This window comes from Salmo salar, chromosome 10 (assembly GCF_965601325.2).
Source record: "Salmo salar chromosome 10, fSalSal1, whole genome shotgun sequence".
NCBI classification, from domain to species: Eukaryota; Metazoa; Chordata; class Actinopteri; order Salmoniformes; family Salmonidae; genus Salmo; species Salmo salar.
In genome coordinates this window covers 29,576,737-29,599,468 of record NC_138300.1, presented here as the reverse complement: position 1 = coordinate 29,599,468, position 22,732 = coordinate 29,576,737, and the positions used below count along the sequence as shown (strand labels likewise).

The window sequence follows — 22,732 nt, the reverse complement described above, 5'->3', positions numbered from 1 at the left end:
TTGTAAATGATGTCTGAGTGTTGGAGTTTGCCCCTAACTTTCTGTAAATACATTTAAAAAAATTAAACTATGCTGTTTGGTTTGCTTAATATAAGGAATTTGATTGATAGCATCTACTTTGACTCAATTGACAATGGACTACGTTTTCCACCACTGTACCTAAGTACATTTAAACCCAGATACTTTTAGACTTTTGCTCAAGTATTATTTTACTGGGTGACTTTCACTTTTACTTGAGTAATTTTCTATTAAGGTATCGATACTTTTACTCAAGTATGACAATTGAGTACTTTTTCCACCACTGATGTCTTCTCTACAGGTGGCCAAGGTGCTTGGCAACAACACGTTCTTGAAGCCAATTCCTCCTTTGGCCGTCTCTCCTTCCAGTTCTCTGCTGCCAAAGACTGGAACGAACTACAAAAATCTCTGAAACTGGAAACACTTATCTCCCTCACTAGCTTTAAGTACCAGCTGTCAGAGCAGCTCACAGATCACTTTGTAAGTCGCTCTGGATAAGAGCGTCTGCTAAATGACGTAAATGTAAATGTAAATCACTGCACCTGTACATAGCTCATCTATAATTTAGCCCAAACAACTACCTCTTCCCCTACTGTATTTATTTATTTATTTATTTTGCTCCTTTGCACCCCATTATTTCTATTTCTACTTTGCACTTTCTTCCACTACAAATCTACCATTCCAGTGTTTTACTTGCTATATTGTATTTACTTTGCCACCATGGCCTTTTTTGCCTTTACCTCCCTTATCTCACCTCATTTGCTCACTTTGTACATAGACTTATTTTTCTACTATATTATTGACTGTATGTTTGTTTTACGCCATGTGTAACTCTGTGTTGTTGTATGTGTCGAACTGCTTTGCTTTATCTTGGCCAGGTCGCAATTGTAAATGAGAAATTGTTCTCAACTTGCCTACCTGGTTAAATAAAGGTAAAATAAAATAAATAAAAACATCTGACTGGGCTTGGCTTTAGTCGCAAGCTATACTGACTGGCCTTGTTTGAGAAAATGTATCAATGCTTATCTAAACTTGGGTTTCCTGAGATGTGTGATCCATGTGCCAGGCATAGGAGCAGCCAGTTGCGTAGGTCCAGCAAGAAAAGCAGTGCCTTCTTTCTGTTTTCTCAACAATGTCTGGAGTCAGAAAAGCTCAGGCTGGCTCATTCAGAGGGCCCCATTCAGCCTTCAGCCGTCTGCCCGTCAGACAGGAAAGGTCACAACAGGTGTCCCACACTCTCCCTTTCAGAAGCACTTGGCTCACATCCATGGCTTCCTTAGTGAAGGCTATGCATCATTACCACACTTTAAATGTAGAAACATCCAAGAGGCTGAATCTTCAAACCATGTCCATTTTCCAGACACATCTCCCACACTGCAGACTGCAAACCTATTCTCCTCGGTCTGAGACTTTGTTTTGTGTCTGTTAAAAATGTTACTAGAGACTTACAGTCCATACAAAGACCTGTACAGAGCAACCGGGCTGGAGTAGCAAACATTTCAAAGCGATACTTGTGTCCAGTTGGAAATATACTGGCTGCGACAAGTTGAAGTTGAAGTTACTGTAGGTAAGTCAAGTTTGATTTACTTTTTTCTTAGTTTACCACTAGGTTTTGGAGGAAGATACTTCAAGGCGCCTGACACTACAGTAAATTGGAGCAGACCAGACACTTGCTGTAACTTTGTATTGGGAAGCTTTAATAAATCCGTACTCATCTGCATCATCATATGCTACCTGCATTACCATGACAATGCATCATCTTAAAGAACAACTTGAAAGACTTTACAAAGGTAAAAGGCTTATGATGGATATAAAAAACATGCAAGAATAGGCTGCTTTTAATCATAAAAGGTTGATCAAAGGGTCAACAAAGTATATATTCCCATCATCGTCATGTAAGGCGAAAGAAATGTGCATCAAGACCATTATGGCTGAAAAGACAGTCTCTTGAGACATATCCTTTGAACATAACGGTGTACATTAAACTTAACAATAGGGAAGCTGTGCTACAAAGCATAATATAAGCTCTCAAGTGAATATCGTACCGCTACGACACTCAGTACATATATTACAAATATGCCTTTGTCTGGGTTACATATGGAGAGTTCAGCTGAGGTGAAAGAGTAAGGAGAAATATATCCCTCCCATTGATGTGGTGAATCTTAATGCGACAATGGTGACATGAGACAAATGTTTCATTTACACAGGCTCAATGTATATTTATGCAGTTTGCAAGCCTATATGTCAAATTGTAATTTCTACCGGAGCAAATGTTGCACCATATAATGTACCAATCCAGATTGATACAATAACAGTGCACTGTACAAAATGCATGAAACATGGCGGCGGCAGGTGCAGAGAATGGAATTGCAAAATGGATGAACGTCACTAAAATGGTAGAATGACCATAGTAAGGCAAAAAAAAGTATGGCAAAACAATGGTAGGCATATTACTAGGCTATACGTATCATTGAAAAAATAAACGCTATAATCCTCATGAATTACTTAATGTTACTGTATGGCGTGGCAAAACAAAGAAATGTGGCTATTTGTAAGATATTCTTTAAATATCTATACTTAGCGTGTACATTTTACAAAGCAAAACATAAAACTTCACTGTAAGATCTCAATCATTAATGGTAAGCAATATATTTAAAAGTATCATATTGGGCAAGACAATCCTACTATATAATATTCAGAGGAAAAAGCCATATGCTTGGAAATCAGACCGCATGCATGCTGCAACAATTCAAACATGCCAACACTCACTGGTGCAACCTGCTAACGTGCCAAGTAGGTACCGATATAGCCATTCAAAAGGTTTCATCAACGGAACTGTGACAACAATGCACCACGTTCCATTCTGTCATCAAAATCACAGCACTCTGCGATCCTTTGTAAACCAACAAGAAAAAGGAGCGGTTACTTTAATTTTCTGTCTTTGTTGCCAGCTGTGCATCCCAGGCAAACAACAAGGCAAGGGTTAAACACTATACCATGCTCTCTCTACTATCAGCATGCCACGCCATTTTACCAGCTCTTTATTTTCCTGCCTAGCTTTTTTACCCTCACCAGCAGCAACTTCCTGTTCGCTAGAAAAGGCATTCGCAGCGAGTGAAAGAAACAGAGAAAAACGTTACAACAACATTAATGAAAGGTCATTGTTTGGGGGCTTACCCTGGGTGAGATGGAAAGGGCCACGTCCGGGAGCAGGACCTGCAAGAAAAAAGAACAACAAAGACAGTTTGTGACAAAGCTGAGACGCTGCAGTCTTGGAGGAGTGAAATCAATTGTGACATTTTTCATTTATTTGTAAAAACCTCTTTGGCGGCACACTCACTCGAAACGACAGTTTATCTTTTACGGAATAAGCGAGGTGATGGTAAAAAAAAAAAAAAAAAAGTCCTGACATTTGCTTTAATGAGATGCTGCATTAGGGCCACTCTTACACTTTCCCCTTGCCCAGGAGCACGCCCTTCACTTTCAATCTCACACCCAAGTCATTTGGAAATTGTTAACCCTATAAAATATTACACTAACCCTTTTTATACTGCTTCCCTTAGACTTTCTTTGTAGGGTTTGTAATGTCAGAACGACATTTGATCACTCAAAAGTCTATGGGATGATAGTGCTTTCCCAACCCGAATGAAATATATCGAAATACAAATTATGTTAAACTGTCTCTCCATATAATGACTTCAATACATTATTCCAGGTGTGATGGGCAGTTGCATTGTGGGTGACTTGTTTTCTGTGGTTTTACCTTGTTTTTCATTGTGATAGAGTTGCCCTCACTACTTAGCTACGATTAAATGGAAGTGTTACAGTCCTGTAAACTAAGACAATCCAGTTGGACTGGAAACAAACGTATGCACGGTAAAGTGAAGGACATCTGGTTTTCATATCATGATTAACGGCTTTCCATAATCAGAGCTTATAGTCATTATCAACTATTATCATTTGAACCATCATTATACGTTAAATGAATATCCAACTATCGACTTTTCAAGATATTAAAACAAATTGGTAAATATAAGTAGTCATCAAGTATAGCTTAAGGGAAAGTTATAATAGAGAGCAAACATCAAATGAAAATATAAAGCTGTGTATCAGTTCATCTACCGTGCCTTCAGAAAGTATTTACACTCCTTGACTTTTTCCACATTTTGTCGTGTTACAGCCTGAATTTAAAATGGATTCAATTGAGATTTTTTTGTCACTGGCCTACACACAATACCCCACAATGTCAAAGTGGGATTATGTTTTTATATATTTTTACAAACAAATTAAAATGGCCAGGGATTTCTAGTCTGTGCCAATAGGCAGCAGCCTCTAATGACTTAGTGATGGCTGTTAAACAGTCTGATGGCCTTGAGATAGAAGCTGTTTTTCAGTCTCTCGGTCCCAGCTTTGATGCACCTGTACTGACCTCCTCTTCTGGATGACAGCGGGGTAAATAGGAAGTGGCTCGGGTGGTTGATGTCCTTGATTATCTTTTTGGCCTTCCTGTGACATCGGGTGCTATAGGTGTCCTTGAGGGCAGGCAGACCACACCACCCTCTGGAGAGCCTTGTAGTTAAGGGCGGTGCAGTTGCCGTACCAGGCGGTGATACAGCCCGACAGGATGCTTTCAATTGTGCATCTGTAAAAGGTTTGTGAGGGTTTTAGGTGACAAGCCACATTTCTTTAGCCTCTGTTGCACCTTCTTCACCACACTGTCTGTGTGGGTGGTCCATTTCAGTTTGTCAGTGATGTGTACGCCAAGGAACTTCAAACTGTCCACTTTCTCCACTGCAGTCCCGTCGATGTAGATAGGATGGTGCACCCTCTGCTGTTTCCTGAAGTCCACGATCATCTCCTTTGTTTAGTTGATGTTGAGGTTGTTTTCCAGGCACCACACTCCCAGAGCCCTCACCTCCTCCCTGTAGGCTGTCTCATCATCATTGGTAATCAAGCCTACCACTGTTGTGTTGTCTGCAAACTTGATGATTGAGTTGTAGGCATGCTTGGCCACGCAGTCATTGGTGAACAGGGAGTACAGGAGGGGGGTGTCCCCAGTGTTGACGATCAGCGGAGTGGAGGTGATGTTTCCTACCTTCACCACCTGGGGGGCGGCCCGTCAGGAAGTCCAGGACCCAGTTGCACAGGGTGAGGTTCAGACCAAGGGCCTTGAGCCTAATGGTGAGCTTGGAGGGTACTATGGTGTTGCACGCTGAGCTGTAGTCAATGAATAGTATTCTCACATAGGTGTTCCTTTTGTCCAGGTGGGAAAGGGCAGTGTGGAGTGCAATAGAGATCGCATCATCGGTGGATCTGCAAGGGCGGTATGCAAATTGGGGAGGGTCTAGGGTTTCTGGGATAATGGTGTTGATGTGAGCCTTGACCAGCCTTTCAATGCATTTCATGGCTACAGATGTGAGTGCTACGGGTCGGTAGTCATTTAGGCAGGTTACCTTAGTCTTCTTGGGCACAGGGACTATGGTGGTCTGCTTGAAACATGTTGGTATTACAGACTCAGACAGGGAGAGTTTGAAAGTGTCAGTGAAGACACTTGCCAGTTGGTCAGCGGATGCTCGGAGTACACGTCCTGGTAATCCATCTGGCTCAGCGGTCTTGTGAATGTTGACCTGTTTAAAGGTCTAACTCACATCGGCTGCGGAGAGCGTGATCACACAGTCGTCTGGAACAGCTGATCCTCTCACGCATGTTTCAGTGTTGCTTGCCTCGAAGCGAGCATAGAAGTGATTTAGCTCGTCTGGTAGGCTCGTGTCACTGGCAGCTCTCGGCTGTGCTTCCCTTTGTAGTCTGTAATAGTTTGCAAGCCCTGTCACATCCGACGAGCGTTGGAGCCGGTGTAGTATGATTCAATCTTAGCTCTGTATTGACGCTTTGCCGGTTTGTCGGAGGGCATAGCGGGATTTCTTATAAGCTTCTGGGTTAGAGTCCCGCTCCTTGAAAGAGGCAGCTCTACCCTTTAGCTCAGTACGAATGTTGCCTGTAATCCATGGCTTCTGGTTGGGGTATGTACATACAGTCACTGTGTGGACGATGTCCTCGATGCACTTATTGATAAAGCCAGTGACTGATGTGGTGTACTCCTCAATGCCATCTGAAGAATCCCGGGAACATATTCCAATCTGTGCTAGCAAAACAGTCCTGTAGTTTAGCATCTGCTTCATCTGACAACTTTTTTATAGACCGAGTCACTGGTGCTTCCTGCTTTAATTTTTGCTTTATGCTCCTAATGACAATTTGCGTTGACAACCTTTTTTATTTGTGCAGACTCTCTTGCACTGGCTCTATGCACACTCACTGCAGACTCACACATACTACACTGACACTCCACACACACACACACACACACACACACACACACACACACACACACACACACACACACACACACACACACACACACACACACACACACACACACACACACACACACACACACACTCTTCATATACGGTGCTGAAGCTCTGTTTATTATCTATCCTGATTGCCTAATCACTTTTACCCCTACCTACATGTCAGTGCCTTGAGAAAGCATTCACACCCCTTGACTTTTTCCACATTTTGTTGTCTTACATACTGAATTTGAAATTTATTCAATTTAGATTGTGTCACTGGCCTACACACAATACCCCATCAAGTCAAAGTGTAATTACGTTTTTAGATTTTTTTTTTTTTATTAATACAAAATGAGAAGCTGAAATGTCTTGACTCAATAAGTATTCAACCCCTTTGTCATGGCAAGCTTAAGTAAGTTCAGGAGTAAAAATGTGCTTAACAAGTCACATAACAAGATGCATGGACTCACTGTGTGCAATAATAGTGCTTAACATGATGTTTGAATTACCTCATCTCTATACCCCACACATACAATTATCTGTAAGGTCCATCAGCCAAGCAGTGAATTTCAAACACAGATTCAACCACAAAGACCAGGGAGGATTTCAAATGTTTTGGCACCTATAGGTAGATGGGAAGAAAACAAAAGCAGACATTGAATATCCCTTTCAGCATGGTGAAGTTAATAATTACCCTTTGGATGGTGTATCAATACACCCAGTCATTACAATGATACAGGCATCCTTCCTAACTCAGTTGCCAGAGAGGAAGGAAACTGCTCAGGGATTTCACAGTGACAATGGTGATTTTAAAACAGTTACAGAGTTTAATGGCTGTGATAGGAGAAAACTGAGGATGGGTAAGTAATTAGGTGTGCGTAATGATGGTTGCCAGGTGTGTAAAGATGGGTTGCCAGGACCGGTGGTTAGTAGACCAGTGACGTTGAGCGGGGGAGCGGGTGTGGACGTGACAAGAGTGCAAAGAAAGTAGCGTGTACAGAGTAAAAATATCCCAAAACATGCATCCTGTTTGCAGTAAAAGTAAAGTAAAACTGCAAAAATGTGGCAAAGAAATGAACTTTATGTCCTGAATACAAAGCCTTATGTTTGGGGCAAATCCAAAACAACACATCACTGAGTTACCACTCTTCATATTTTCAAGCATGGTGGTGGCTGCATCCAGTTGCTATATTAGCATGGCTGTACTGTGTGTGTGTGGTGTCACAATCACCAGCAAGAGATCTTTTCTCTTTATTTGTCAAGGCTGTGGGTAACTGGTGAAAGGAGTCAGGCGCAGGAGAGCTGAGATGCGTGGACAAGGTATTTAATACAGATAACACCAGTATAAACACAATACTACGGTGCGGGAAAAATACCGGTACCATGAAATAAACGGGTGTAATAACAAAACCCGGCAACAAAATACCAGCCGTCAGTAACAGCCTGAACAATAGAACAAACACGCACACAAACATTGGGGAAACCAGAGGGTTAAATAATGAACATGTAATGGGGAATTGAAACCAGGTGTGTAGAAAACAAAGACAAAACAAATGGAAAATGAAAAGGGGATCGGCGATGGCTAGAAAGCCGGTGACGTCGACCGCCGAGCGCCGCTCGAACAAGGAGAGGGACCGACTCTGGTGGAGGTTGTGACAGTAACCCCCCCCCCACACTTGATGCGCAGCTCCAGCAGTGCGCCGACACCGGCCTGTTACTCTCGGGGTGAAAACCTGAGGTAAGGCTGACCGAGACCTTCTGGCACTACGGGGTGCCTAAGGACATAGTATCTGATCAAGGACCCCCAGACATTCCATTAACGCCCTCCAGACCCTTGACGTGAACTGGGGACCTTGATCAGATACTATGTCCTTAGGCACCCCGTAGTGCCGGAAGATGTGTGTGAACAGGGCCTCCGCAGTCTGTAGGGCCGTAGGGAGACCGGGCAAAGGGAGGAGACGGCAGGACTTAGAAAACCGATCCACAACGACCAGGATCGTGGTGTTACCCTGTGAGGGAGGAAGATCTGTCAGGAAGTCCACCGACAGGTGCGACCACGGCCGTTGTGGAACGGGTAAGGGTTGTAACTTTCCTCTGGGCAGGTGCCTAGGGGCCTTGCACTGGGCACACACCGAGCAGGAGGAAACATAAACCCTCACGTCCTTAGCCAAGGTGGACCACCAGTACTTCCCACTAAGACAGCGCACTGTCCGACCGATGCCCGGATGACCAGAGTAGGGGGACGTGTGGGCCCAATAGATCAAACGGTCGCGGACAGCAAACGGAACATACAGACGCCCAGCTGGACACTGGAGGGGAGTGGGCTCTGTACGTAACGCCCGCTCAATGTCCGCGTCCAGCTCCCACACTACCAGTGCCACCAGGCAAGAGGCCGGGAGTATGGGAGTGGGATCCATTGACCGCTCCTCTGTGTCATACATCCAGGACAGTGCGTCTGCCTTTGTGTTCTGGGGACCTGGTCTGTAGGACAGGGTGAAGACAAAATGGGTAAAGAACATGGCCCACCTTGCCTGGCGAGGGTTCAGTCTCCTCACCACCCGGATGTACTCCAGATTGCGTTGGTCCGTCCAGATGAGAAAAGGGTGTTTAGCCCCCTCAAGCCAATGTCTCCATGCCTTCAAAGCCTTGACGACATCCAACAGCTCCCGGTCCCCCACATCATAGTTTCGTTCCGCCAGGCTGAGCTTCTTCGAAAAGAAGGCACAGGGGCGGAGCTTTGGTGGCGTACCCGAGCGCTGAAAGAGCACGGGTCCTATCCCAGCCTCGGACGCGTCCACCTCCACTATGAACGCCAAAGAGGGATCCGGATGAGCCAGCACCGGAGCCGAGGTAAACAGAGCCCTCAGGTGACCAAAAGCCCTGTCCGCCTCAGCCGACCAGTGCAAACGCACCGGTCCCCCCTTCAGCAGTGAGGTAATAGGAACCGCTACCTGACCAAAACCCCGGATAAACCTCCGGTAGTAGTTGGCAAACCCTAAAAACCGCTGCACTTCCTTTACCGTGGTGGGAGTCGGCCAATTACGCACAGCTGAAATGCGGTCACTCTCCATCTCCACCCCTGAAGTGGAAATGCGGTAGACTAGGAAGGAGACGGACTGTTTAAACAGGCATTTCTCAGCCTTGACGTACAGGTCATGCTCCAACAGTCGACCAAGCACCCTGCGCACCAGGGACACATGCTTGGCGCATGTAGCGGAGTATATCAGAATGTCGTCGATATACACCACTACACCCTGCCCGTGCAGGTCCCGGAAAATCTTGTCTACAAAGGCCTGGAAGACTGATGAAGGATTCATTAACCCGTACGGCATGACGAAGTGCCCTGAGGTGGTACTAAATGCCGTCTTCCACTCGTCCCCCTCCCGGATACGCACCAAGTTGTAAGTACTCCTGAGATCCAATTTTGTGAAGAAGCGCGCCCCGTGCATTGACTCGATCGCACTGGTTATGAGAGGTTGCGGGTAACTGTACCTCACAGTGATTTGGTTGATGCCTCGATAGTCAATACACGGGCGCAGACCTCCATCCTTCTTCTTCACAAAAAAGAAATTCGAGGAGGCAGGTGAAGTGGAGGGCCGAATGTACCCCTGCCCCAGAGATTCAGAGACATATGTTTCCATAGCCGCCGTCTCCTCTTGCGACAGGGGATACACGTGACTCCTGGGAAGTGCTGCGTCTACCAGGAGATTTATCGCACAATCCCCCCGTTGATGGGGTGGTAATTGAGTCGCCTTGAGAGCCAAATCGGCATAATTAGAGAGGATTTGCACAGTGGAGACCTGGTCTGGACTTTCCACCGTAGTAGCACCGACGGAAACACCTCAACACTTCCCCGAGCACTCTCGTGACCACCCCGTGAGAGCCCTCTGTTGCCACGAAATAGTGGGGTCATGACAGGCTAACCAGGGTAGGCCCAGCACCATGGGAAACGCAGGAGTATCAATGAGGAAGAGACTGATTCTCTCCTTGTGACCCTCCTGCGTAACCATGCCCAGTGGAGCGGTGGCCTCCCTAATTAGCCCTGACCCTAATGGTCGACTATCTAGGGCATGCACAGGGAAGGGCATAACCACAGGAACAATGGGGATCCCTAAACTATGGGCAAATGATCTGTCAATAAAATTCCCAGCTGCGCCTGGATCTACGAGCGCCTTATGCTGGGAATGCGGGGAAAACTCAGGAAAATTAATAAACAAAAACATGTGAGCAACAGAGGGCTCTGGGTGAGCCTGGTGCCGACTCACCTGGGGTGACACGGGAGTGCCCTGCCTGCTGCCTCGACTCCCAGAGGAACCTCCCCAGCACCAACCGGCAGTGTGCCCTCATACGGCCACAGATGGTGCATGGAACGGCCCCTCCTCCGGTCGCCCTAAGTGCAGCACCTCCCAGCTTGTGGAAGGCTACCCGAAACGTTTGACCCATGTTAAATTATTTAAAGGCAATTCTACCAAATACTAATTGAGTGTATGTAAACTTCTGACCCACTGGGAATGTGATGAAATAAATAAAAGCTGAAATAAATCAATCATTCTCTTTACTATTACTCTGACATTTCACATTCTTAAAATAAAGTGGTGATCCTAACTGACCTAAAACAGGGAATTTTTACTGGATTAAATGTCAGAAATTGTGAAAACTGAGGTTAAATATATTTGGCTAAGGTGTATGTAAACTCCCGACTTGAACTGTATATATATATATACAGTACCAGTCAAAAGTTATTTTTACTATTTTCTACATATTCAACGGGTGTTGAGCGTTCGTAAATTCTTCAGTTATTCTGCACTCTGGCACACTCAGACAAGGGCGCTCTAAAATCGGAGTAGATAGCCAGAGCGAATTTACCAGCTACGTCTATCAACAGTTGTCGCAGTGACATCATAAACATTATATTGAAATAGTTACTTGCATAGTGGAGTCTTTTGTTTAGACATGTAACTAGCTAGCTAAACAATGAACCATAATCCCAACTCAATGTTACTACCCTGCATGAATCTCCAGGTAGCTAACCAACCAAGTTCAATGTTAGCTAGCTAACATTAGGCTATAACTAACAATGCAAACGATGCTGAGATACGAATAATATTACTACACAGATCATACACGTAATGTTAGCTAGCTAGCCAGCCAGCTAACGTTAACTAGCTAGCTAACAGCACACTTTAACTTGAAATGAAAACAACTAAATTAGAAACGTGTAATGTCTGAAAATGTAGCTAGCTAGACTCTTTCACCCATTTACATGGATGGACGCTTCTCCCTCTCTGTCACAGATGCCATTGTTGCCCTTAGTTTTAAGATGTAATGCGGAGACAAGTGTTTTATAGAACAGCCTTCTGTGTGTTCTCTTTTCTACATCTCCTTAGCTATCGTACTCTAATTCCACTGATTTCAAAACTCGGTGCTACATGGCAGACCAATCTGAACTCATCTCTAGGCATGTCCAGCCCACTCATTATCTCAGCCAATCATGGCTAGCGGGAAGGCTGCTCACTTTTTCCGTGGCTAAACCAACTGGGCTTGTAATTTAACAATTGTATTCATATTTACAGATGGCATACAAGTTTGTTACTAAGGCACATGATTTTCTACCAAAAAACACATTTTGATAAAAAATGTAGTTTACGTTCAAATGGCTTTCCTGTGAAGTGAAGTAGTGAAGTGTGACATACGACTAGTTTGTTACATTACAACCTTATTCCAAAATGGATTAAATCGTTTTTTCCACCTCATCAATCTACACACAATATCCCATAATGACAAACCAAAAACAGGTTTTAGAAATTCTTACAAATCTACGAAAAATAAAAAAGGAAAATTTCACATTTACATAAGTATTCAGACCCTTTACTCAGTACTTTGTTGAAGCACCTTTGGCAGTGATTAGAGCCTCAAGTCTTCTTGGGTATGACACTACAAGCTTGGCACACCTCTATTTGGGGTGTTTCTCCCATTCTTCTCTGCAGATCCTCTCAAACTCTGTCAGATTTGATGGGGGAGCGTCACTGAACAGCTATTTTTAGGTCTCTTCAGAGATGTTCGATAAGCTTCAAGTCCGGACTCTGGCTGGGCCACTCAAGGACATTCAGAGACTTGTCCCGAAGCAACTCCTGCGTTGTCTTGGCTGTGTGCTTAGAGCCGTTGTCCTGTTGGAAGGTGAACCTTCGCCCCAGTCTGAGGTCCTGAGTGCTCTGGAGCAGGTTTTCATCAAGGATCTCTCTGTACTTTACTCCATTAATCTTTCCCTTGATCCTGACTCGTCTCCCAGTCCATGCTGCTGAAAAACATCCCCTCAGCATGATGCTGCAACCACCGTGCTTCACCGTAGGGATGGTGCCAGGTTTCCTACAGACTTGACGCTGGGCATTCAGGCCAAATAGTTCAATCTAAGTTTCATCAGACCAGAGAATGTTGTTTCTCATGGTCTGAGTGTCCTTTAGGTCCCTTTTGGCAAACTTAAAGTGGGCTGTCATGTGCCTTTTACTGAGGAGTGGCTTCCGTCTGGCCGCTTTACCATAAAGGCCTGATTGGTGGAGTGCTGCAGAGATGGTTGTCCTTCTGGAAGGTTCTCCATCTCTACAGAGGAACTCTAGAGCCCTGTCAGAGTGACCATCGGGTTCTTGGTCACCTCCTGTCACCGCCTTGTCAGAGTGACCATCGGGTTCTTTGTCCGGGCGGCTAGCTCTAGGAATAGTCTTGGTGGTCCCAAACTCCTTCCATTTAAGAATGATGAGGCCATTGTGTTCTTGGGGACCTTCCATGCTGCAGATATTTTTTGGTACCCTTCCCCAGATCTGTGCCTTGACACAATCCTGTCTCGGAGCTCTACGGACAATTCCTTCAACCTCATGGCTTGGTTTTTGCTCTGTCATGTGAAGCTCCCCATCCAACCTGACAGAGCTGGAGAGGATCTGCAGAGAAGAATAGGAGAAACTCTCCAAATACAAGTGTGCCAAACTTGTAGCGTCATACCCAAGAAGACTCGAGGCTGTAATCACAGCCAAAGGTGCTTCAACAAAGTACTGAGTTAAGGGTCTGAATACTTATGTAAATGTTATATTTCTAAAAACCTGTTTTTGCTTTGTCATTATGGGGTATTGTGTGTAGATTGATGAGGAAAACAATTTAATACATTTTAGAATAAGGGTGTAACTTAACAAAATTTGGAAAAAGTCAAGCGGTCTGAATACTTTCCGAATGCACTGTAATTGTCATTATGTATTAGAGCTTAAACGAACTGGCTGGTGATTGGATTAGTAGGTAGCCTGCCAGTCAGAAGAAAGAATGTATCAAGTTTCAAGTTTTGTTAGTCGTATATACAGGATACACATGGTATACACTGTCCAATGAAATGCTAACTTGCAGGTTCTTTCTTGATAATACAATAACAGTAATAAATAATCAAATATAAGATAAAAAATAGAATACAAACACAAAGAGAGGGAATATTATTATTATTATTATTAGCTAGCTAGATATAGCGCCTTTTACTTTACTTTTTCCACATTTTGTTGTCTTACAGCCTGAATTTAAAAAATATATAATTGAGATTTGTCACTGATCTACACACAATAGCCCATAATGTCAAAGTGGAATTTAGTTTGTAGAATTTTTTTGAAATTAATACAAAATTCAAAGTTGAAATGTCTTGAGTTATGGCAAGCTTAAATAAGTCCAGTGGTAAACATTTGCTTAACAAATCATAAAATAAGTTGCATGGACTCATTTTGTATTCAATAATAGTGGTTAACACCAATTTTGAATTACTATCCCATCTATGTACCCCACACATAAAATGATCTCTAAGGTCCCTCAATTGAGTGATGAATTTCAAGCACAGATTCAACCACAAAGACCAGGGAGGTTTTTCAATGTCTCGCAACTTTCAGCATGGCAAAATTATTCATTATGCTGTAGTTATTAATTCAACTTTGGATGGTGTATCATACTTCAAAGATACAGGCGTCCTTCCTTACTCAGTTGCCGTAGAGGAAGGAAATTGCTCAGGGATTTCAACATGAGGCCAATGGTGATTTTAAATACTTACAGTTTAATTAAGGATCCACCCCATTTTTTATATTTTCGCCTAAAATGACATACCCAAATCTAACTGTAACTCAGGCCCTGAAGCAAGGATATGCATATTATTGGTACCATTTGAAAGGAAACACTTGAAGTTTGTGGAAATGTGAAAGGAATGTAGGAGAATATAACACAATAGATCTGGTAAAAGATAATACAAAGAAAAAAACAACCGTTTTTGTACCATCATCTTTGAAATGCAAGAGAAAGGCCATAATGTATTATTCCAGCCCAGGTACAATTTAGATTTTGGCCACTAGATGGCAACAGTGTACGTGCAACGTTTTAGACTGATCCAATGAACCATTGCATTTATGTTCAACATTTGGTATCAAGACTGCCCAAATGTGCCTAATTTGTTTATTAATATCTTTTCATGCTCGAAATTGGGCACTCTCCTCAAACAATAGCATGGTATTATTTCACTGTAATAGCTAGTGTAAATTGGACAGTGCAGTTAGATTAACAAGAATTTAAGGTTTCTGCCAATATCAGATATGTCCTGGAAAATGTTCTTATTACTTACAACCTCATGCTAATCGCATTAGCCTACGTTAGCTCAACCGTTCCGCGGAAGGGACACCGATCCCGAATAAGTTTTTAATGGTTGTGATATGAGAAAACCGAGGATAGATCAACAACATTGTATTTACTCCACAATACTAATGTCACGTCCTGACCCTAGTAAGATGTCATTTTCTATAGTAGAGTAGGTCAGGGCATGACAGGGGGTGTTTTGGGTTATTCTATGTTTTCTATTTCTATGTTTAAGTTCTAGTTTTTCTATTTCTATGTTGGGGTTGTTTGGGTTGATCTCCAATTGGAGGCAGCTGATCCTCGTTGCCTCTGATTGGAGATCATATTTAAGTAGGGGTTTTTCTTCCTGGGTTTTGTGGGTAGTTGTTTTCTGTTTAGTGTATGTCACCTGACGGAACTGTTGTCGGTCGTTTTGTTGTTTTTGTTTAAGTATATTCATTAAAAGTAAATATTAGCACCCTACACGCTGCGCCTTGGTCCCCTTTATATGACCCGCGTTACAACTAACCTAAGTGACAGCGTGAAAAGAAGGAAGCCTGTACAGATGAAAAATATTAAAATTCATTCATCCGTGTGCAACAAGGCACTGCAAAAAATGTGGCAAAGAAATTAACTTTTTTTCCTGAATACAAAGCGTGGGGGCAAATCCAACACAACACATCACTGAGCACCACTCTTCATATTTTCAAGCATGGTGGCGGCTGCATCATGTTATAAGTATACTTGTCATAAGCAAGGACTGGGGAGTTTTTTAAGATAAAAGAAACGGAATACTGCTATAAGCACAGGCAAAATCCTAGAGTAAAACCTAGTTCAATCTGCTTTCCAACAGACACTGGGAGACGAATTCACCTTCAACAGGACAATAACCTAAAACACAAGGCCAAATCGACACTGGAGTTGGTTACCCAGACGGCATTGAATGAGTGGCCGAGTTACAGTTTTGACTTAAATGGACTTGAAAATCTATCAACTTGACAAAGCTTGGCAAAGAATAATGGGCAAATATTTTACAATCCAGGTGTACAAAGCTCTTAGAGACTTACACCAAAAAATTCACAGCTGTATCGCAGTCAAAGGTTCTTCTATAAAGTATTGACTAAGCGGTGTTAATACTTATGTCAATAAGATATCTCTGTATTTCATATATTATAATAATACTTTTTTAAATAATTGTTTTCACTTTGTCATTGTAGATAGATGAAAGAAAAAAAGATATATTGACAAAAAAAAATTTATTCAGGCTTTAACACAACAAAATCTGGAATAAGTCAAGTGGTATGAATACTTTCTGAAGTCACTGTATCTCATTAGCTGGGTGTATGTTTATCTGTGATATGATTCATACAACTTAGTAAGCCTTCTGGCTGTTGAATACAAGAATGAATGTATAAACCTTATGATATATCATATGACTTATGAAAGCTTAGGCTGGAGATCTAGCTGGTTTGACTTTGCTGCAGGCATACATGATCATATTATTTCAGTTATGGACTTACACAAATTCAATTACATTGGATATTTTCTCAAATGTTAGAGTGAACATTTTAGGATTATAAAATATAACTTTGTCACCTTGCAAACAGCTTGATAACTTGTAGCTACACAATTCCCTTCCATTCATGATTCCCCTTCCTATGTGCTAAAAGGTCATCACTGAGGAAGGCCTGCCGGATGAAGAGGACCATGAGGTCATGGACTTCTTGGTGGAAGATGCTTTTGATGAGGAGCAACTTGGTGAAAACGAGGATAAAGAGTATGACACACACACGACAGGACAGACAGGTTAACATCGCCTGGCAGAGAAGCAGCTGAACTGGTTCCTCCTAACCCTCCTAGGTTGATGCTGATGGAGGTGGCAGCTGTACATACCAAGCTACTGGTGCAGGTCGTAGAAATGCTCTAGCCTGGTCCCAAATCTGTTTACGCTGTCATACTAACTCTTAATGTATGATAGTTATCCATGCCATGTTACCATAGCAGTTGGCAATACACAGGAGTTGGCTATATAGCACAAACAGATCGAAGAACAAGCTAAGATATGCGCTGATTGCCAGAACAGAAAGAGTGAAACTTCAACGTACTTGAGGACTACTCTAGAAATTGTTGGCTTGTTACAGGAAAGATAGAAAGACAATATGACATAAGTTGCTTGTGTGGCACCTGAATGCGAGGGCAAGCGGTTGTGTATGATTTATGGTTATGCTGGTGATGTAACTTGCACTTTGTTTTCAGGATTGAATGAAACAATTTATTTCCCTGACCTTATTCTTTCAATAAAGTTATTGTTTTATTAATATTATAGTCAAAAGTTTGGACACACCTACTCATTCAAGGGTTTTTCTTTATTTTTACTATTTTCTACATTGTAGAATAATAGTGACGACATCAAAACTATGAAATAACACATATGGAATCATGTAGTAACCATAAAAGTGTTAAACAAATATATATTTTATAATTGACGAAAATATATTTTAGATTTCAGATACTTCAAAGTAGCCACCCATTGCCTTGATGACAGCTTTGCACACTCTTGGCATTCTCTCAACCAGCTTCCCCTGGAATGCCTTTCCAAAAGTCTTGAAGGAGTTCCCAAATATGCTGAGCACTTGTTGGCTGCTTTTCCTTCACTCTGCAGTCCAACTCATCCCAAGCCATCTCAATTGGGTTGAGGTCGGGTGATTGTGGAGGCCAGGTAATCTGATACAGCAGTCCATCATTCTCCTTCTTGGTCAAATAGCCCTTACACAGCCTAGAGGTGTTGGGTCATTGTCCTGTTGAAAAACAAATGATAGTCCCACTAAGCACAAACCAGATGGGATGGCGTATCTCTGCAGAATGCTGTGGTAGCCATGCTGGTTAAGTATGCCTTGAATTCTAAATAAATGTCACCAGCAAAGCACCCCCACATCACCACAACTCCTCCTCCTTGCTTCACGGTGGGAACCACACATGCGGAGATCGTCCGTTCACTTACTCTGTGTCTCACAAAGACACGGCGGTTGGAACCAAAAATATAAAATTTGGACTCATCAGACCAAAGGACAGATTTCCACAAGTCTAATGTCCATTGCTCGTGTTTCTTGGCCCAAGCAAATCTCTTCTTATTATTGGTGTCCTTTAATAGTGGTTTCTTTGAAGCAATTCCTGATTCACGCAGCAAGGCCTGATTCACGCAGTCTCCTCTGAAAGGTTGATGTTGAGATGTGTCTGTTACTTGAAATCTGTGAAGCATTTATTTGGAGTTAACTATAATGAACGCATTCTCTGTGGCGGTCCTCAGAGCTAGTTTCATTATAGCGCTTGATGGTTTTTGCGACTGCACTTAAATTAACTTTCAAAGTTCTTGACATTTTATTTAATGATGGACTGACGTTTCTGTTTGCTTATTTGAGCTATTCTTGCAATAATATGGACTTGGTCTTTTACCAAATAGGGCTATCTTCTGTATACCACCCCTACCTTGTCACAACACATCTGATTGGCTCAAACGCATTAAGGAGGAAAGAAGTTCCACAAGTTAACTTCTAACAAGGCACACCTGTTAATTACAATGCATTCCAGTTTACTACCTCATGAAGCTGGTTGAGAGAATGCCAAAAGTGTTCAAAGCTGTCATCAAGGCAAAGGGTGGCTACTTTGAAGAATATCAAATATAATAAAAACCCTTGAATGAGTAGGTGTGTCCAAAGTTTTGACTGGTACTCTATGTTACTTGTGTATGTCTTTCCTTATCATGTGTAAGAGTCAATGCTTTATGTACATACTTTTGGTGCAGATATGTGTTTAATGTGCTATGCCGGATAAGAAAGTGTCTGATCACAGAAAATTCCATTGAAATTTAGTCACTAAAACAGGTGTTCCTAAGGATCAAAATATAAATGTATTTTATTGTGAGTTATACCTTCCAGAGCTTGAGTTGTAAAACAATAAATTGAAAAGATACTTACTTGCCATGATTCTGACTTTCATTGTAATTTTGTTTACGATCTGTTTATTATCTTATGTAAATAACTGACAAGAGAATTTATGAAGAATAACACGTTTCATTGCAGTCTGCTTTATTTACCTTCAACAACAGAAAACAGAAAAAAATGTGCAATTCAACAGTGCTTACTTATTTGTAAAAATGTATAATTTATAATCTCCAGTATCATCACAAAGTTTATTTCACAAAATTATGACATAGACTTTGTGATGACACTGAAGATTATACCATGGGCTAAGACGCAGAGACCTTTTAATGACGTCAGACCGAGGCTCTGCATCTGTCCTCGTGCTCCTAGATCTTAGTGCCGCTTTTGATACCATCGATCACCACATTCTTTTGGAGAGATTGGAAACCCAAATTGGTCTACATGGACAAGTTCTGGCCTGGTTTAGATCTTATCTGTCGGAAAGATATCAGTTTGTCTCTGTGAATGGTTTGTCCTCTGACAAATCAATTGTAAATTTCGGTGTTCCTCAAGGTTCCGTTTTAGGACCACTATTGTTTTCACTATATATTTTACCTCTTGGGGATGTCATTCGAAAACATAATGTTAAATTTCACTGCTATGCGGACGACACACAGCTGTACATTTCAATGAAACATGGTGAAGCCCCAAAATTGCCCTCGCTAGAAGCCTGTGTTTCAGACATAAAGAAGTGGATGGCTGCAAACTTTCTACTTTTAAACTCGGACAAAACAGAGATGCTTGTTCTAGGTCCCAAGAAACAAAGAGATCTTCTGTTGAATCTGACAATTAATCTGGATGGTTGTACAGTCGTCTCAAATAAAACTGTGAAGGACCTCGGCGTTACTCTGGACCCTGATCTCTCTTTTGAAGAACATATCAAGACTGTTTCAAGGACAGCTTTTTTCCATCTACGTAACATTGCAAAAATCAGAAATTTTCTGTCCAAAAATGACGCAGAAAAATTAATCCATGCTTTTGTTACTTCTAGGCTGGACTACTGCAATGCTCTACTTTACGGCTACCCGGATAAAGCACTAAATAAACTTCAGTTAGTGCTAAATACGGCTGCTAGAATCCTGACTAGAACCAAAAAATTGGATCATATTACTCCAGTGCTAGCCTCCCTACACTGGCTTCCTGTTAAGGCAAGGGCTGATTTCAAGGTTTTACTGCTAACCTACAAAGCATTACATGGGCTTGCTCCTACCTATCTTTCCGATTTGGTCCTGCCGTACATACCTACACGTACGCTACGGTCACAAGACGCAGGCCTCCTAATTGTCCCTAGAATTTCTAAGCAAACGGCTGGAGGTAGGGCTTTCTCCTATAGAGCTCCATTTTTATGGAATGGTCTGCCTACCAATGTGAGAGACGCAGACTCAGTCTCAACCTTTAAGTCTTTACTGAAGACTTATCTCTTCAGTCGGTCCTATGATTAAGTATAGTCTGGCCCAGGAGTGTGAAGGTGAACGGAAAGGCTGGAGCAACGAACCGCCCTTGCTGTCTCTGCCTTGCCGGTTCCCCTCTTTCCACTGGGATTCTCTGCCTCTAACCCTTGTACAGGGGCTGAGTCACTGGCCTACTGGTGTTCTTCCATGCCGTCCATGGGAGGGGTGCGTCACTTGAGTGGGTTGAGTCACTGACGTGGTCTTCCTGTCTGGGTTGGCGCCCCCCCCCTTGGGTTGTGCCATGGCGGAGATCGTTGTGGGCTATACTCGGCCTTGTCTTAGGACGGTAAGTTGGTGGCTGGAGACATCCCTCTAGTGGTGTGGGGGCTGTGCTTTGGCAAAGTGGGTGGGGTTATATCCTGCCTGTTTGGCCCTGTCCGGGGGTATCACCGAATGGGGCCACAGTGTCTTCTGATCCCTCCTGTCTCAGCTTCCAGTATTTATGCTGCAGTAGTTTATGTGTCGGGGGGCTAGTGTCAGTCTGTTACATCTGGAGTATTTCTCTTGTCTTATCCGGTGTCCTGTGTGTATTTAAATATGCTCTCTCTAATTCTCTCTTTCTCTCTTTCTGTCTTTCTCTCGGAGGACCTGAGCCCTAGGACCATGCCTCAGGACTACCTGGTATGATGACTCCTTGCTGTCCCCAGTCCACCTGGCCGTGCTGCTGCTCCAGTTTCAACTGTTCTGCCTGCGGCTATGGAACCCTGACCTGTTCACCGGACGTGCTTGTTGCACCCTCGACAACTGCTATGATTATTATTATTTGACCATGCTGGTCATTTATGAACATTTTAACATTTTAACATTTTGACCATGTTCTGTTATAATATCCACCCTGCACAGCCAGAAGAGGACTGGCCACCCCTCATAGCCTGGTTCCTCTCTAGGTTTCTTCCTAGGTTTTTGGCCTTTCTAGGGAGTTTTTCCTAGGGAGTTTTTCCTAGCCACCGTGCTTCTTTCACATGCTTTGCTTGCTGTTTGGGGTTTTAGGCTGGGTTTCTGTACAGCACTTTGAGAATATCAGCTGATGTACGAAGGGCTATATAAAAATAAATTTGATTTGATTTGAAAATTTGATTTATAGTCTGCCCTGTACATAATCATGGCATTGTGCAATAAATAGACAACAGACAGGGTATAAGCCAGGATAGTCCACCAGGTAAACAGACTGTTCTGGTCTTGCATCTTCTGGTGACCTACTGAATCTTCTGGTGCCTATTGAAAACAGTACAACAATGATATAGAAAATTAAGAGGTGGGATGTATGCCTTTTGTTTTAATGTCAAAACAAAGTACTCCAGTTGAATACCATGTGCCTTTGTTTTTTAAGGGTGGGCTCTATACTATTCTATTAGCCAATGAGGGCTATATGTAAATATATATAACATTTCCCCACACCCACACAGTTGGACTGAGCATTTCAGTAGCCCAAGAAGGCTCAGGGAAATAAATGATAAAAAATATACTTTGGAGTTATATTAAAAAAATAAACACACACATTGATTTATTAGACATTTTAGTTAAATAGCAGACGCTCTTATCTAAAGTGACTTACAGTTGGGAGGGCATACATATTTGGACTGGTTCCCTGTGTATCACGGCTCAGGCTAGGCAGAAAGGTCAGAACTGGGAAGACTAAGTAAAACTAGAGCACAGGAAACACACTGGTAGGACTTCACAGGACAAGATGAAGTGGCAACAGACAAACGCAGGTATAAATACACAGGGGATAATGAGGGGAGATGGAAGACACCTGCTGGGGGGTGGAGACAAGCACAAAGACAGGTGAAACAGATCAGGGTGTGACACCATGGGAATTGAACCCACAACTCTGGCGTTGCACGCGCCATGCTCTACCAGCTGCACCACACACTTATGATTTAAGAAAATAAAATGTAAAAGACTGCACTAGTTGCCCCTAGTGGATGACATTGAAGGCATCGCCCGATGAACTGGGGACCTGGACAAACGTTGAATACTGAAGTTTATCTGCTGTGATTGCGTTGCAACTATGGTGCAAGAAGGTGTCACTAGTGAGAGAATGGTGCTGAAGCACAAAATCAAGGGTGTATGATAGGCAGCCTAGAGCCTAGTCTTTGCAAGTCTGATCTGAAATGGATTTGGTTTATACTGGTCACAATAAACAGTGTGGTAGTCTTTTCAAAATGGTATAGAGTAAAAGCTGTGTGCATTAAGGAAATAAACGCCTGGCTCAAATAGAAGCCTGTCTCTAACAAGTGCTGGTTGTGTTCACTGATTGAAGCAAATAAATGCCTGGGCTATTAATTAATATACATTTTACAGGGTATTGTGT

General features: G+C 42.7%; 1 long non-coding RNA gene across 1 annotated transcript; it reads left to right on the top strand.

Annotated features, from left to right (window-relative positions):
* Window positions 1–1,371: 1,371 nt before the first annotated feature.
* LOC145858580 (uncharacterized) lies at window positions 1,372–21,490 on the top strand. The gene is made up of 2 exons (XR_014379015.1): window positions 1,372–1,585; window positions 21,004–21,490. It is a non-coding gene; the product is annotated as an uncharacterized LOC145858580 (long non-coding RNA).
* The last annotated feature ends 1,242 nt before the right edge of the window (window positions 21,491–22,732 follow it).